General features: G+C 43.2%; 1 protein-coding gene across 1 annotated transcript in view; it reads left to right on the top strand.

Annotated features, from left to right (window-relative positions):
* SYN2 (synapsin II) overlaps positions 1–13746 on the top strand; it is a 289591-nt gene that overhangs the window by 219344 nt on the left and 56501 nt on the right. The window contains exon 2 of the mRNA XM_006872176.1: positions 12672–12729. The gene's annotated coding sequence lies outside the window, so the exon portion shown is untranslated. The remainder of the gene's footprint in view (positions 1–12671; positions 12730–13746) is intronic.

The following is a 13746-nucleotide window of genomic DNA, read 5'->3' as shown; positions in this document are numbered from 1 at the left end:
ATTTATCTATTTCTTTCTTCAATTCCAGTAAGGTTTGCTTCATATATCTTGGTGCTCTTTCATTGGGAGCATATATATTTATTAGTTATGTTGTCTTGCTCAACTGACCCTTTGATCATGAGATAGTGTCCTTCTTTGTCTCGTATGCTGGTTTTTATCTTAAAGTTGACTTTGTCGGAGATTAGTATTGCCACTGATGCTTGTTTATTGATGCTTGTAGCTTGGTAAAATTTTTTCCATCCTTTAACTTTTAGTCTGTTTTTGTCTTTGTGTGTAAGGTGTGTCTCTTGCAGGCAGCATATTGATGGGTCTTGTTTTCTTATCCAATCTGCCACACTCTGTCTCTTCACTGGTGCATTCAATCCATTGACATTCAATGTAATTATCAATAAATATGAATTGATTGCTGTCATTATGTTACTATTTTGGTGGTGCTGTTCATTCTTTTGTTCTGCATTCCTTCTTGTGTTGGGTTTTTTTTTTGTTTTTTTTTGTTTTTTTTTGTACTATTTCTTGTCAGTTTCTTCTTAGTTTCCATGTTCGCTTGTTCTACTTGGGAATTAATTTTTATGGTATGTTGTGAAGTATTAGCTTTCTTTGGGGGTATCTTATAGTTTACTAACTTTTCTTTGCATTTTCCATCATATCCTGTAATTTACTTGGCATCCCCACCACCTGGGTCTCTGTTGCTATGTTTGTTCCTTCTTTGACACTGATGTACTTTTGGTCTTCAGTTGATCTCCCAGCTCCTTTGAGTTTGTTGTAGTCTTGTTCTGTTCTGGATTCTGCTATTTGTTGACTGAGTTCCAGGTGCTGTTGCCACACCTGTCAATCTCTGTTTTTTGTCTGTTCTTGTTGGTTTTCAGTCTATGGAACTCCCTTTAGGATATTTTTAAGTGCTGGGTTGGTTTTGATAAAATCTCTCAGATTGTTTATCCTGGAATGTTTTGATCACAGCATTGTATTTGATTGATAGTTTTGTTGGATAGACGATACTTGGTTGACAGTTTTTTTTCTTGCAGGGCTTTGTAATGTCTCCCCATTGCCTTCTTGCCTGCATGGTTTGTTCTGAATAGTCAGAACTTAACCTAATTTGCTTGCCTTTATAAGTGATATTTCTCTTCTCCCTGGCCACTTTTAGTATTCGTTTCTTGTCTTTGATTTTGCAGAGCTTGATTATAATATGTCTTGGAGACTTTCTTTTGGGGTGTATCCTTCCTGGGGTATGTTTGGCTTCTTGAATGTTTATCTTCTCCTCTTTCAAGATGTTAGGGAAATTTTCTTCCAGAAGCTCTTCAACTATCTCCTCTGTGGACTTCTCTGATTCTTCTTGTTCAGGAATGCCAATAATTCTTACATTATTCCTCTTCATGTTATCCAGCATGATTCTTAGACTCTCTTCAGATTGTTTTATCTTTTTAGCTGCTTGCTCTTCTATCTTGGCAGTACTGGGAGATTTGTCTTCTGGCTCGCTAGTTCTGGCTTCCATCTTTTCTAATCTGCTCCTTTCCCCTTTCAACATATTGTTCATTTCTGATATCTTATTATTGATCATCTGGACATCTTTTTGCAGTTTGAATTTTTCCAATGCTGTGTCAATCTTATTTGTTTGCTCCTGTAATACTTTCCTTACTTCTTCCTTGTTTTCTTCCATCCCTTTTTTCTGAGCATTTGAATTTGTTTCCATATCATTCTTCTGAATTCCCTCTCAGGAATATCCAGAACCCACTCTTCCTCCTCTATAAAGCCTTTGTCTGTCTCCAGCTCATTTGCATCAGCTACTGTCTTTTGCTTTTGGGTATGTTTTGATAAGGTTTGTTGCCTCTTATTCATTGTTATTATTATTATTATTATTAATATCAGGAGACAGGTCTTCCCTTATCGCCTGTAATGTGTAGCAGGTGTTGTTGGGTCTTATCTCAGTGGTGGAATATTATGGGGTATGCTTATAGCTTGGCTATATGGCCACGATTGCTGCCTCTTCTTAGGTGATGTAGGAAGGAAAAGCTCCCACCTCCAGGAAAGATGTGTGATCAAAAGGACCAAAAGTAGAAGTAATATAAATGCATAGACAAAAATCACTACTTTGGAGCAGAAATGAAGCTGTGGTCGACTGTCCTGTGCAATCAGAAGTAGAGGTTGGGGGTGACCCCTCTCTCAGGCCCCTCCTCTAGTCACTACCATATAAGTGTGCAGTTGGATATTGGGGAGTTAATGGGAGAAAGATCATCCACTATTTTTGTCTCTGAAGGTCAGTTATCTGCCTGTGCTCAGCGCAAATCTCGGGATGGTTGAGTCCTGTTATGCTGTGGTTTTACAGATTGATTTGTGTTGATCCTACACAAGTAGTTCTGGCAGCACAGCGGCTGCGGATTGCAAGAAAAATAGCTGGAAATTCCAAGGTGCTACCTGGGAGAAAGATGAGGTGTCCTTCCCCGGCTACACACAGCATCAGATTTTGGGGCCACGACTTCGTAAGTCGCCGCCAAGCTCCCTTTCTCTGTACTGTGGGAAAACTGTCCTACCTGATGTCCAGATGAGAAATGAAGTTGGGAAAGGGAGAGGGAGAAATGTGTAGTTTCCCGTGGCTCTTTCTCTCTTTTTTTTGGCTGAAAGTGCTGCTTTCTGAGCTGGGCTGACTTTAGCCCTGCCCTCTAAACTCTGCTGGGTCAGGGTAGTCACCGAGGCAATCCAGTCTCCAAATTCCTAAGTTGCCCATATTTTCCTTAATATCGTGATTTTTTTCACTTGCAAGTGTGAGAAACTGACATCCTGGATCTTATGGTAGATCCAGAGCTCTTGAGTTGTTCTATGAGCACTTCCTTCATGAGATCCATGTCCCTTCTCATTGGAGTGTACCCTACCTGGTATTAAGCGGCTGGAGCCCCAACCGGAAGTTGAGCTATTCTCTCTTGTTTCTTCATAGGAGCTAAATTTTTCTGTTGTCGCTGGGGCATTTTAGGGTTGCCATATTTGCATTTAATTCATTGGTGATTGTATATTGCTTTGTTCTTAAGTTGTCACCAACTGTCTCCTGTGGGAGTATTGAAGAATGGAGCAAGGTACACCGTTTTCATTTAGCATTCATGCACCTCAGTTTAGGGTGGGTTTGACTGATGTTAGCTGCTGTCTATTGTTGATCTTATGGGATAGGAGCTGGCATTGGCTCTTGTCCAGTGGATGGAGTTACAGAAGGTCTGGTTATGACTGTGCTGTATGGGCATGGTTGCTGTCTCCTGTCAGGTGGAAAAGAGAAACACCACCCTACCCCCACATACACACAAGAAAACAAAACAGAATAAATAAGGGACCAATCATGAAATGAGAAAATCATAATGAGAAAAAAATAAAGAAAAATAGGCAGCAACCAGGAAAAAAAGAGTATTGTAAGTATGAAGACAAAAGATGGACAGGGAAATGGAACCATAGGAGAGAAAATAAAAGGAAGGGAAAAAACCACTTAAGAATAGGTAAAAAGAGAAAAGAGGAACAGAAAAGTGGAGCTATAGAAGGAAGAAAGTAAGAGGAAATAAAAGGAAGACATTTTTTAATACTTAGAAAAACAAGGAGAGGGAAGATGAAAAGAGAGAGTAGTAAAGAAAGATCAAAAGGTAAAAAAGAGAGAGGAAATGAGAAACAGAAGAAGAAGAGGAAAACCAAATGTGAAGGGAGAAATGATTAAATTCAAGGGAGTGGAAATAGAATCAGAAGGAGGAGAAAGAATAAACAAGCAAAAAACTATGAAACGACTAAACCCAAGCCCCCAAACAAAACAAAGCAGTGCAACTGTTGAACCTTGTTCTGGGGGCTTCTGCAAGCTCAGGATGTGGGTGTGGGAGGGATGTGACAGCAGAGTTCCCGGCCCTAGATGGAGTTCCTGTTGGCCTCGGTGTTATCTATGTTCAGGGCTCTCAATCTGGAAGTAGTTCCTGGGGTCCTTTGATGGAGCTGGTTTCAGTGTCTATTAGGATCACAGGGCAGCTGGGAGCAGGGTGACTGGTTAAATGCTGGTCTGGTGGTTCTGCAGCTTCTGTAGGTCTGGAGCTGATCCTGCCTGAATTCAGGCACCAATGTGGCAAAACCTTCCCCTGTCTCATGCTGGTGTGGCTCCCAACCATTGGCTCCAAACTCCCAGGAGCAGAGTCTGTGCAGGGATGGCTGAGGGTAGAAGCCAGCCACCCCTCTGGTCACCAGGGGAGCATGGTAACAAAAGAAGGAATCGCACCTTCCCCATCTCCTGTGTGAACCTGCTCTGCCAAAGTTGCTCCCTGTCTGGCCAGATGTCCTCCAGTCAGTCTCCCTCTCTCACCGTCCCTGCTCAACTTTTCCTCCCAGAAAGTACTCAATCCACTTCTCTAACCTTTCCTCTGAAGTTCAAGGTTCCAGGATTTTCATCTGTGTCTGTTTCATTTGGTCTCTCATATTTTTGTTGTAGAGAATCTGTGGAGTACGTCTGCCTAGTCAGTCATCTTACCGGAAATCCAAAGTCCTCATTTTTCTTCTTATTCTTTGGTTTTTCTTTCTAAACAGTTGTCCGTTTCAGAAATTTCTCCATGTACTGAATGACAATTCGATGGTTCTTGAATTAGATACCAAGTCCAAATTTGGGTTATGAACCCCTTCACCAATGGAAGGCTTTACCTGACTATTTTGGATCTCATTTGTGTCTCTGTTTCAGAACATCTATAGTGGGAGGCCCATCCCACCCTCCATCACCTCATTAAATCCTGTTTTTATTATCTCTGTCACTTCTCAGCTAGATTCCATGTACCAACTTCCAAATGATTCCTGGAGCCCGGCTTTGCTCTCTGCAGTCTACTCCACATTCCAGATTAGCTGGTCTCTCAGATCCGAGTTACACCTGCCTGTGTCACAGGTCTGCTTAATACTTTCAAAGCATTTTTGGAACCAGTTGGGGAAATTTGAATATAGACTTGGCAAAAATATTAATAAAAAATAGTGTTCATTTCATTTGGTGAGATAATGGCATAGTGCTTGTATTTTAGAAATTGGAGCTGACACTTAAATATTTATAGGAGAATGACATGATGTTTGCAGTTTGCTTTAAAATACTCCAATACTCCCAACAACAAACACAGGGATGGTGATCAATGAGTTAAGATTGATCAGCAACATGCTGGTAATTCTTGAGGTAGCATTTTTCATGATAAAAGATTACACAAATCTTTTGAAGGCCGGCCATGGAGTCTCAGAGCCGGGTGCTCACACCAGCCCCTGACTTTGCGCTCATCTATCTTTCAATTCTGTGGAGGTCCTCTGTCCTCTGTAGTAAGTTCTCAAACTCGGCGAGGTCTCCGTGGACCTCCCAATACTTGTTAAGGTAGAGAGAACTGCTGCTTCCTTTGGCTTCCCATAGGACCTTGTTCAGGTATCAGCCACAGCACAGATCCTGGGTTACAATTTATTATTTATGTTTCTGTCTCTCCACTAACCTGCGAGCTCCTTGAAGGTTGTTGTTGTTGTTATTAAGTGGTGTCCAGTCTGTATTGATCCACAGTGACTTGAAGGAACGGAAACATTTTTTACTGAATATATTGCTGTCTTAAGGAGCCCTGGTAGCATAGTGTGTTACCAGTTGAACTGTTAACCGCAAGGTCAGCAGTTGGAAACCCCCAGCTGCTCCTCAGAAAGATGAGGCTGTCTGCTCCTGTAAAGGCTGACAGTCTCAGAAACCTATGCAGGGTTGTTATGAGGTGGAACATAACCACCACCATATTGCTGCTCTATATGAAACATTTGTCATATGTATCTTAAATATTTTGGTGTGTGTTTTTTTTAAGGAAAATATTAAAAGGTGAGAATGTGAATACTCATTAAAAAGTTGAAAGGATCCTCACAACTACCCACATGGTTATCAGTCGCTCTTATTTTTTTTCTCTAGACTCTGCTTTTTGTACTTGGCAACTGCTAAAACATTTTAAAATCCTCAGCACCTACCACTGTGTACTCAGTAAAGTTTTGCTGAATTTACTGACAAACCAAGCTGCTAAAAGCCAAATTATAAATTTAGAATCCAGTCTTCAGAAAAGTCACGTAATCTTCCCTCATGGTTTGTCAGAGCAGCAAGTAAGCACAAGGAGGGCTTTCTTTTGGCCAGTGGAGTCCTGCAGACCATGTCCTGCAGACCATGGGAGAGCAGGGAGTTGGAACACAATGAATCTGCCACACTCATCCTGCCAGTGGGTGGCAGTAGGCACTCACAAACTCTCCAAGCCAAGGCAGGTCTGGTCTTACCCAGAGCCAAAGGTGTGAGGACTAGGAAATTCCTCCTATTTCTAGTTTGTTTTCTAACTTCTCAAAGTTCTATGCTCTTAGCTGAAGGAACAAGGTCTGAGTTAGGGATAGTGAGAGCCAGAAACGAGGCACCTGCCTAGTCTAGACTTGTGCTAGCATTTACTCAGTGATCTGACCTCCATAGCACTCAGAAGGCCAGTCGTACAAACGGTTAGCAAGTCCACTTAGAGGCGTCGTAGAAGAAAGAAAGGCCCAGTGAGCCACTTCCAAAAATCCAGTCTTTGAAAACGCTATGGAAAACATTTTTGCACACTATGAGTCAGAATCCACTTATGCAACTGGCTTGGTTAGTGAGAGGCCTTCTGCTCCCTAAGTGCCCTTGGAGCCTGCAAGTAACATCAGAAGTGCTTCCACCTCCTAGGCTGAGGTTCTGATCCATGTGCTGATCTCAGTCCCTTGAGGGGTGGTTTGTCTACACTCCATACTGTTTTGAGGTCTGTTCACTCCAGTGTAGAGGAAGGAAATTGAGGTTTTCATGTGGGATAAGAACATGACCATCAGGGTTTTGCACCCAGAAGAAGAGAGATGGCCAGCCTTGCAGGACAGACGTGGTCCACTGAGCTGAAGGGGAGCTTCTTCTGGTTTCCCACATTGCCTAAAGCAGAACTCCTAATGTCTCTAGTCAGTAAATCTAAACTGTGACTGTGACCCTGCTCAGGACAACACTCAGTGAGGGACTTGGAAATTTGCAAATGGATTTTGCTGACAACACTTAAATTTGCATAGTGTCTCAGAGGTTCACATCAGTTATTCTCATATGAGTTCACAACCACATGTGAGCAGGGTATAAAATTGGTAATGCAATTGTTATCAGGACTGATTGTGAAGGTTGGAAATGTAAAGGTAGACATTTTGTACCAAGGAGGGGAGTGATTAACTTTTCAGTCTAGGAGCGGAGGTCCCTGGGACCATCAAGGGAGAAGAGAGGAGAGTGGGACCCTACCCAGAGAAGCAGTGATGCCTGAGATGGAGGCAGAGACAATGATGTGGAGAGATGGAGTGGCTAGGGACTCTAGACCTAGAGGGGGAGAGAGGCTGTGTGCTGATGACCGGGGTGCAGGCTTGCAGGGTATACCCTTTGGTTGGTTGGTTGATGATGCATGGATGAGATCGTACCATGGCAATGAAATGATATAAAATAGGATGAATGTAAAACTAATGTTCTCTCATGTAAACTATCACATAATTCACAATAAAACATTTTTTAAAAATTGATAATGCAATCAGAACAGTGTTTTAGTATATGGTTAGTGGTTGCTACTATTATTACAAATTATTATCCTCCTTGTTTTTTACCTAGACACACAACTGAGAAGTGGTGGAGCCAGGCCTGACCTCAGCTCCCCTGTGTCCTTTTTGAGCGCTCTTTCTACCTGGGCTGAGCCAGGTTGAGGTGACATAGCAGATAAGTCTCTTGAATGCCACTCCTGAGTCTCACAAATTCTAATTGGCAGGCTGATGGAAACTAAGCAGGTATTCAGTGCTTTTACTACCCACCTACTACTGTCAAGTTGATTCCATTCCACCTCAGTAGGACAGAGTAGAAATGCTTCATAGCATTTTTGAGACTGTAAATCTTTATGGGAACAGACAGCCTTTTCTTTCTCCAGAAGAGCAACTGGTGTGTTTCAACGGCCAGCCTTGCAGTTAGCAGCCCACAGTTTAATCTACTATGCCATGTCATGGCTCCTTCTGCCTTGACTTGTTGGCGTTAAGTGCGGTCGAGTCGGTTCCAACATGTAGCAACCCTGTATAGGGTTTCCGAGGAACAGCTGTTGAGCTTGAACTGCCGACCCTGCAGTTCAAACAGACTTTGCAGTCCAGCACAGTAACCCACAGTGCCACACCAGGACTCCTCTGCCTTGACTAGGAATAGTTAAATCTAGAAGCCTCTAGTCATTTAGCAATATGGGAAGATGGTTCATTACCTGGCCCATCAAGGAAACTGCAAACCATTAAACTCACATAGATCCTCAGCTGCTAGGCTTGTTAAGAAAATGTTACAATAGAGGGAAATTGACAACACAGGCATCATAGATATTTTTAGTCTGTGTTTCAAGGATGTACATCTTGGGTCCTGTTTAGAATTGAGCACAAGGGTATGGATGCGTTTGGATTGATTTGACAAGACTGCTGATCAGAACACCTTGCGGAACACCTTTTCCGTGTACAGTGTATGTATGAGGCTGTGGGGGAAACAAAAGGAGGTGAAGTAACTTTCACAAACTTTCAGACACCAGTGAGAGGGGTGTCATCGTTTTCTTTTGTGGGGGGAGTGATGGGGGTGCAGTTTGGCAGTATCAGTAAAAACTGTCATTGTATCTATCCTTTGCATCAGCAACGAGGTATGTATACCTTATGACTAGATTCTTAAATGTAAGCCATTGCCGCACTGTTTGTAACAGCAAACAAACAAACAACACAACTGCTGGAAGGTTAAATGTCCATCAATAACATATTGATTAGATCATATGCATACTGTTGAAATAGAATTTTGCACAATTGTTAAATAAATACATTTTTAAAAGGCCTAACAACATGTGCTAAAAGCATATCACTAAAATGTATTTTTAAATACAAACATCAAATTTCAAAACAAGAAAGAAGTTGATTTAACATGTTGTCATACATTTTTACCCCAATGCAAGAAAGAATATGCCTGAAACGGATAATGGGAAGGGTGTGTGTTGAGAGGAAGAATGGGGACCGAGAAAAGTTTAATTTTTAACTTCATTCCTTTAAATACTTTTGAAGATAGATAGATTCGTTTAACTGTGACAATCTACTTGTTTAAAGTTTGCATCTTTTGGTTAAAGCCGTAGAGCCAGCAAAGGGTAGAGCTACAGGGACCCCAGCCTGAGATTCTAGTGCCCAGATTCTTGATTCTAGCACAGTCTCCTACTAGAGCTCACTTATTATTAGGAACTGTTTCTGTCACTGGCTTGTAAGTTACAGAAATTTTCATGGAAATACCTTGAATCAAAATGTCTAGGAGCCAAGAACTGTGAGAATGTAGCAATTCTCCAGAAGAGGGCTCTGTGCCCCATCCGGCTGCCATCTTGGCTCCTTTTCTATGAGACTGCTGTTCAGCCAAGAGAGGTCAGTGACCCGGGGCCAGGAAACATAGACTAAGATTTCCAACAGGACAAATTACCTTAAGGAAAAGGCATTAGGATCATTGGAGAGGTGGGGGTGGGGGAGAAAGCATGAAAACAGTTTCATTAGCCAACTTGGTCAATGGACAGGTGCAGGAAGTGGCAGATAAACTCAGCCAGAATCTATAAATACACTTGAATATCAGTGTTCAAAGCCCACAAAACAAAATGAGTGAGTTAGACAACTTGGCAGCATGTTAGCAACTAGATGTATGCTCTGAGCTCTAGGCTCAAACCTATGAACTTTGTAATCTGGACATACCATTGATCTAGTCTGTCACAGTACCCCACGTTGGTCAAATGGATGGTACAGAGTGGTGAGAAACAAGGCATGGGATGTGCTTTGAAAATGCAGAGCATCCTACGGAATGGGAAGTTAGTGTTACCGTGCTGAGACTTACCTACAGAAGGAGGTGGGTCAGGGAGATGGGCGAAGGAAGTATTGAAAAAGAGAATTGCTGGTGAGAAGACATCAAAGCAAGAAACCACCTAGAAGCTCGAGGCAAAGATTTGTGAAGCTGCAAGAGACCTCATGAATTGTTTACTCCTCTTTTTTTTGTGGACAAGGACCTACAGAGCCCACGATCTGTAAAGTAGTGACAATATCAAACTTTTAGTTGTTGCTGAGTGCCTTTGAGTCTGTTCCAATACAAAGCGACCCTGTATAGGGTTTCCAAGGAGCAGCTGGTGAGTTTGAATCAATGGCCTTGAGGTTAGCAATCCAGTGCTTATCCTACTGCACCACATCAGAACTCCGGAATAATAGCCAGAGAGATAGGAAATGCTACAGCCCCCCTGCCCAAGGGGTTTACATGAGCCAGGAATGGTGATCAGGGTCCCCCAAACAAGCTGATGAAATTTAGTAAGGAATGAGGGCGGGGGAGGGGATGTGGATTTCAGTGATCCAGTGCAAGGAGAGCCAAGTGCCTCTGAGGAGCAATTTGAGGGTGACTAGGGACTTGGGTAGAACAAATGACAACTTCCTGGAACAAGCTGTTCCAGAACCCAGAGAGGAAAGGAAATTGCCTGGCCTCATCCTGGGTAGTTGGCAGGAAGTATCTGTGGTGGGACCAGTACTCAATGCATCATTAAGTCCCTTTTGGACAGATGAGGGAAAATGGGGGCGGGGGAATGCAACGCAGCACAAATGGCCAGTCGGTTTTCTCAGTGGGGATGTGCGGATGTAGAGCATGCACCACACCACGGAGGGAGACAGTGTGAAGGGCACTGGACTCGGCGCCTACAGACTTGCCTGTGAAAACTGGTTCTGTCAGTAACTTGTGTTATGACCTTGAATGTGCCGCTCTACTCCTGAATTCTGGTTTCCTCAGCTCTAAAATGAAGTCCTTTCTCCCTACCTTTTAGGTTGTTATGAGGATTATGAGATGTTCTTGAAAGCAACTATAGTTGATCCCTAGAATATGATGTCCATTAAATGCTGATCTCGTCTTACTGGTTTATGTTAGGGGTATTGTGGGAAGAGACTCCCAGAAAACCTCCAGTGAAATGTGATACAAATGAAGCACCAACCTAATTAGTGGAGAAGAAAATCTGATAAACGGGGTGGGTTAAGGGCAAAGTGCTATTATTGTTGTTAAGTGCCATTGAGTCAGTTCCAACTCATAGCAACTCTGTATAGGGTTTCTGAAGAACAGCTGGTGGAACTGAACTACTGACCTAGTGGTTAGCAGTCCAGTGCTAATCCTACATATCATATCAGAACCCCAGGTGTGAATATAAGCACCAACCTGGTCACTTAAAGGGGGCTGTAAAACCATTAAATGTAAGGTTCCTGCAGATCAAGGGCATATTAGGAAGATGTTGTTGTTGTTGTTAAGAGCTGTCGAGTCAATTCCGACCTATAGTGGCCCCGTATAGGTTTTCCAAGGAGCAGCTGGTGAGATTGAACCACCAACTTCGCAGTTCAAACGACTTTGCAGTCTGACGCATTAGTCCACAACCACACCAGGATAGGTACTTGTAACTCAGTTCAACTTAAAAAACACAGGACCTTTTGGGTGTTTATTTGTAGTCTCTTTATTCAGCACAGCCCTCCTCCTTTTTTTCTGTGGTATAGCGTAGTGGTTATGAATCGGGCCATGAACCGCAAGGTCAGCAGTTCGAAACTACCAGCTGTTCCGCGGGAGAAAGATGAGGCATTCTGTTCCCTTAAAGATTTACAGCCTCGGAAACCCTGTGCAGGGTCGCTATGAGTCGGAACCGACTCCACGGCACTTAACAACAACAACAACAACAATTATCTCATTCACAACTTGTCCTTTAATTCGTATGTACTTGGTCATATTTGCCTTTTAAATGGTAAATTGCTTCAATTCCTCTTTGAAAATATGGGTATAAAGAGTTTCTTTAAAAACTAAAATCCCAAGGGTGGAAACAACTAGAAAGTCAGAGTGTACATAACACAGGGTCAGGGAAATAAGGAAACCATAGAGAATTGTAAAACTGAGCTAGTCTGACCAAGAATAGCGATAGCAATCATCTACTTCTAGATGGGAATCCAACAAGGAACTCTGGTAGCATAATGGATTAAGGGCTGGGCTGCTAAGCGAAAGGTCAGTATTTCAACTCTACCATCTGCTCCAAGGGAAAAAGAAGAGGCTTTCTGCTCCCATAAAGACTTACAGCTTTGGAAAGCCTACGCAGGACCACTATATGAGTTGGAACCTATTCAACAGCACTTGACAACAACTTCTAGGTTGTAAACCAGAAGTTCTAGCCAGTAAACCAGAGATGTTAGCATGAAATTATAAAATGATTTCTAAGTATGAAAGGGCCCTTTGGATTACCAACCAAGCCCCATCCGTTGCTGTCCTGTGGATTCAGACTCAGCAGCAGAGTAGAACTGCACCATATGGTTTCTGAAGCTGTAAATCTTATGGCAGCAGACTGCCTCCTCTTTCTCCCTTGGAGCGACTGGTGGGTTGGAACTGCCGACCTTTCGGTTAGCAGCTGAGTGCTTTACCAATGTGCCACTAGGACTCCTTCTTGAGTCCTTTATTGACAGGCACTGAGGCTAAAAGGAAGGAAATGGTTAGCATGAGAATCTTTCATGGTGACGGACCTCGGTCCCTTGAATCTCATCCTGGGGTTCCACTTGCTTTGGCCTCTCCATGACTGTAAATTTCTGATCTCAAACACCTCAGCAAAACTAATTCGTGTGGGTTTTTTTCCTTTTTCCAGGGCCAAGTGCTTTCGGGGCAAAAAAGTCCTTGGAGATTACGATATCAAAGTGGAACAGGTAATCAGCCTGAAGCCCAGAACTGTATCTGCGTCATCACTGTTCCCCTAGGCACCCCAGAGTGAACTAGCTAGTTCTGCTGAGTAGCATACAATGTCCATCCTTGGGTCCTGGGCCACCCATGTCCTCTCCCCAACCCTTTCCCCAGGGCTTTTCTGCCCAGCTATGGGGCACAGTCGCTAACAGCTGTACCCTGGTCATGGTGGAGAAACCAGAGTGTGGGTCTCAGGGCCCTGTTTTAGTGAAGACCTCCCAGTCTGAGGGAAATCCCAGAGCATGCCTTCCTAGGACCCTGATCACCCTCCAGATTGCTGGTGTGGAGAGCTGGGTAGGCACAGGTCTGCTACTTAGGTGTGCTGCCCTCAACGGTGACTAGCCTGGACCCCGAGACTGATTCAGGGGGAGTTCCTGAACACCTCCTTGTGGAAGGGTGAGGTGGCCCACTCCTGATCTTCCTTTATCCCCTCCGAGGGGTTATTCACTTTAAACAATGCATGTATTTCCCTTACACAATGTGCTATGATTTACAAAATACTTTCCTGCCCATATCACATTCATTTCTTAAAAACAACTTGTCAGATCCACAGGCTTGATAAGAATAATTCTCATTTTATAGAGATGGGAAGTAACTAGTTGGGGGCTGAACTAAAACCCAATTCCCCAAACTAAAGCCTAGTGCATTTATGCTGAAACTGACAAGGGGGTATCTAGAGAGTACTCACTCACTCTGCAGAGAACAGCACAAAGCATGCTGGGCTGTGAGTCAGAAAAGCTGAGTCTTGCTCATGTCTCTGCCAACAATGTGTTTCTTGTCCAGAAAAGTCACTTGACTCCTCTGCGGCTCAGTTTTCTCCTTTGGTAAATGGGGACAATTATTCCTGCCAAGCCTGCCTCCCAGACTTGCTTTGAGAGTTAGATGAGATCAGTATATACAAGTGCTTTGAAAACTGTAAATTTGGTGGAGGGACTGCTACTGGGGTATGTGGAGAACTTGACAAAGTCAGGGCTGTAGTTTTC

The sequence above is a fragment of the Chrysochloris asiatica genome, unplaced genomic scaffold, assembly GCF_000296735.1.
Source record: "Chrysochloris asiatica unplaced genomic scaffold, ChrAsi1.0 scaffold00186, whole genome shotgun sequence".
Classification (NCBI taxonomy): domain Eukaryota; kingdom Metazoa; phylum Chordata; class Mammalia; order Afrosoricida; family Chrysochloridae; genus Chrysochloris; species Chrysochloris asiatica.
This window is presented reverse-complemented; position numbering and strand designations above follow the sequence as displayed.